Here is a 4,375-nt window from a genome sequence, read left to right on the forward strand (position 1 = left end):
TCCGGGCACAAACTATAACCCTCTGGCACCACCAATCTTGTCGCCCATCGTCCAGCGAACATTACAGAGGATTTCCCCACATTTACCCGTGCTCCCGCTGCTTTACAGAAATCCTGGATAATAATATCATTTGACACTATAAAATCTCTCTCTGTTGTCATAAATACGGACATATCGTCCGCATATACCACTACTTTTGCACACTCTCCCTCCCCTCCTGGTAGGTGTAACCCGGTTAGGGTAGATGCCGCCCTTAACGGTACCATCAATGGCTCCAGTGCCAAAATATACAGCAGGGGGGACAATGGACATCCCTGCCGGACTCCACCTAGCTGCTCCACCCTCTCTGAATAAAACCCGTTTACACCAATTTGGCTAGTCACCCCGGTATATAATAACCTTACCCAAGCACTAAAACTCGGACCAAATCCTAAACGCTCCAAGACAGCAAACAGAAAAGCATGGTTTACCCTGTCGAATGCTTTTTCTTGGTCAAGGTTCAATATGCCCAAGGGTAACTGCCTCTGCTTGACCCAACTAATGATGTCTCTTACCAAAGCCAGGTTCCAGCTACCTTTTCTACCCGGCACACCGCAAGTCTGGTCCGGGTGTACCACATTCCCTACTACACTTTTTAACCTCTCCGTCATTACTCTTGCCAGTACCTTATAATCTGTGTTGAGGAGAGCTATAGGTCTCCAATTGGCCAAATCTTCCTTTCTCCCCTTTTTATGCAATAAGCTTACCAAGCCAGTTCGCAATGATATTGGCAATTCCCCTTTTGCCTGGCTTTCCTGATATACTTTCACTTAATCAGAACCAATCCATGGCCAGAAAGTTCTGTAGTTACAAAAAAGTTACAAAAAGTGGGAGGATTTATGGACCCCTGGGCCCTCAATATGGAGTGGTTCAAATTTTAACAAAAATGATGGGGTAGCCATTTTAATTAACAATCCGACCATCTTGGTGAAGGGGAGCACGGTGGTGAGGTTCAGCTCTAAAAGGGCCCCTGGAAAAGACTTCCAGAGCGTTTCCCCCATGCCCACACGAGCCGCCTACAGTTAGCGGGAGTCAGTCACTCTTTTTGGGGGGCAGCTTCAGCTCTTTAAGGGACCATTAGAAAGGACTTCCAGAGCGTTTCTTCAAGTCCCGCTTGGCCGGGAATCAGGCACCCTTTCTGGGGGGTACGCTTAAGCTCTTAAGGGCTCCCCTTCCGGAGCGTTTTTCCATGCCCGGACAGGCCTGGACTCTGGCTGGGAAATCTTCACCCTCTCCGGGGCAAGCACAAGCCCTGTGGGGGACCCTGGAAGAACACCTGTTCTCCAGCAGTGCCCGGGTACCCCAAACTTAAGCCCGGGAACATTGACTTGGTTAACCACAGGCGCTAGCCGTGTGTGCCGTTGGTGCCCCAAATGGGCACGTATCTCCAGGCACAAGACGTCCCAACTTGCCGGCCAGGGGTGGGGGCTGCCCGGCGGGCACTGCCAGGCACTTTGGACCGTGGGTGAATGCGACCGGAGCGGTAGTTTCATACATAGTCGTTGTTCAAGTCCTTTGCACAGCTCTCCGGACCCACCATCCCCCGGCCGGACTTAGGTCTCTGGCTTATTTGGACCCCTCACCCATGAAGAAGCACATATGTCTCCATCCAAATTAATTCTGTTGTTCACCATATTAGGAATGCACCGTTCCCGGAAATACTGCAATACCAGGTCGATGTGTGGAGTGGGTGGAGCAAGCCCCTGACCCATCTCCCAGCTGCAAAAATCTATTTAATATATAGTGCCCGGGTAGGACACGTATCAGATATTAAACTGATAAGAACAGATTTTTTCTTTCAAAAAAAAATTTATTGACATCGTTTTTCCTCTTTTCCTTCCAAACATCACATTAAGAACTTTTCACAATTTTTTACACATTCACAGTCACTTTTCAACATTACAATCTTAAAACTACACAATTATCACAGTATATTTCTTAAAAACCCCAGTAAAACAACATGATAAAAGAAAAACATTTTCACCCATTAAAATTTATGTAAATACATAAATAAATAATTAAATAAATTAAAATAAAACATACATGCATGAGTAAATGTATTGTATTGTTGTTTGTTTTTCTGTTAAGGGTCCGTGTAAAAGTTTATGTGTGTAGATCAAGAGTCAGTGTTTGTGTTAAAAGTCCATGTCTGTTTTTGTTAAAAATTTATAGTAAAACAAGAGCAAATGATGAAATAAAATGTCTAATAAAAGCAATAAAAGCCCAAAGACCAAGGATAAAAGAAATAAAAGCAAAAATAAAAACCAAGCCAGAAATTAAAAACAGTCTCTTGTGCAAGATCAAGAGTGAGTCCTATCAAGAGAGTCAATTCACTCCAGCTCTCCAGGACAGTCACAGACCTGGCACTTTAGGGGCACAGCGGAGATCCCCCTCCTTCGGCCCGCTGGCCCGCTGTTCCCGTAGTCAGAGTGGTGAGTGGTGAGTGGTGTCTTAACACACTTATTAAAAACATGGATGCTGGGGGATTCTTTCACTTCATTTGGGAGACAATTCCCCATTTTTGGAGCATCAGCAGCAGATCAACCTTTTCAGTTTATTCATAACAATTTGCTTTTGTATAATGTTATTATTATTATTAGTATTATTTATTATATGCATATGTATATTTGTTTTATTAAAAACAAGCTTAGATTTGCCCACCTGTCAGGTTTTAGACCATATGGGGCATAGCATGTGTATTTGGATATAACTCAGTTTTTTGAATACGCTTCGTTATTATTGTTCATTTATTCGTTTGCTGGAAATTAGAACTGAATTTAGAAATAATTTTGAAACAAATATTTGCGCTTAACAAACTAAATTAATTATTTAAAGGCTAATGGATGTCTGTGCTTACAACATGTTTCCTTATTCACGAGAGTGAAAGCAAAAGTAAATAATGAGGACGCTCATCTCTCATTCTGGCGCTGTAGATGCTCTGTTTAACTGTTTTCTTGCTAGTGAAATGCTGTTTTTCCACTTACAAAGTCCGTCATGTAAATAGCAAATGCGCTATGGCACTATACGCAACTGACTCTTAAAGGGAATAGGAGATGAGACCTATAACTCATTAAGAAAGTAAGCTCAACCCTTTTAGACCATGCGCCAGGGCGCAAAGCGGATTTTTCCTCCTTAAATTAGCAAAAGTGGATTCCGACAAACCCTTATTGCCCTGCGCTTTGCACTTTGCTCATGGATATTCAAAATAGAGCCCTTGTCTTGTGCTCCTTGTTTGTGGAGAATCTGTCTGATGACCACACATACTAAAGGTTATAAAAAATATAAAAAAACAGAAGAAAACGGTCAAACTTCTACAAACAAGTGTGTCTGTGACTATACAGACAAAGCAGAATAATATAATAAGAAAATATCAGTTTGCAACATCAACCAGCAAAACGAGCTGTTTTTAATGTCAAAAATGAACGGAAGTGAATGATAGCGGAAGTCTCAAGAGATTCAAATGGCTGCCCCTGCTCGTACACAAAGAATAAGGTCAGTAGTTTGAGTGATTTATTTGGGCACAAGAAGTACACTGTGTGAATAAAAATGTAGTATATATGCAGCAAAAAAGTGTTATAGGAGTTGTCTTTTAGCCCAAAGTGTCCTGAAACACACAGCATAATTCATATGTTCATTTAATTTCCACTGATTATAAGAAAAGGCAGTGACCTATGAGTGAAATCCTGAGCAAAAAAACAAAACAAAAACAATAGTGTTTTGTTTCTATCACAGCTCGAGCAGAGTAATTGTCCATGGTAAAGCCCATTTGGCAGCTTATTTTAGTTATGCAGAGTGTCATTTATATCATATACTTCAAAATGTAGAACATTTTATTCATGTTAACAAGTAAACAATTTCTGACACAGCTTTAGTGCATACTTAATGTGTAAGGAGGAGAGGCTTCAGATTCAAGAGAACATTTTTGCATCTGTGTCTGCTTCTGTATATTCTTTCCTTATTCTTTCCTTTGTGTTTAGGAGAACCCTCTGTGTGAACACTCCGTTATCTGAATAAGTGACCAATTGTATCTGCATCTATAGCATCTTGTCAGAGGCGGGGCATTTTTGATACTATAGAGCATTTGATTGGTCAGAAGATTTGATTAAGAACTCAAATAATGTGCCCTAAATATCATTGATCTACATTGGTGAAATATAGACATTTTTAATTAAATGGCAGTGTTGTTGTGGAGATCACAGACTTCTGACTTTTTTTTTCAGGCAGTGGTGTACGGGACACCCTGAAGCCCCTGCAATGCATAAGGCCACCTTCTTTTTGGGGGTCATGTTACAAGACTTTCAAAAAGGAATTAACAAATATGGTTTTGCTTTAAACA

General features: G+C 41.3%; 1 pseudogene; it reads right to left on the reverse strand.

The window, feature by feature from the left end:
* Window positions 1–1,675: 1,675 nt before the first annotated feature.
* LOC130215056 (U2 spliceosomal RNA) lies at window positions 1,676–1,853 on the reverse strand (annotated as a pseudogene).
* Between the last annotated feature and the right edge of the window lie 2,522 nt (window positions 1,854–4,375).

The sequence above is a fragment of the Danio aesculapii genome, chromosome 2 (genome assembly GCF_903798145.1).
Source record: "Danio aesculapii chromosome 2, fDanAes4.1, whole genome shotgun sequence".
Taxonomy (NCBI): domain Eukaryota; kingdom Metazoa; phylum Chordata; class Actinopteri; order Cypriniformes; family Danionidae; genus Danio; species Danio aesculapii.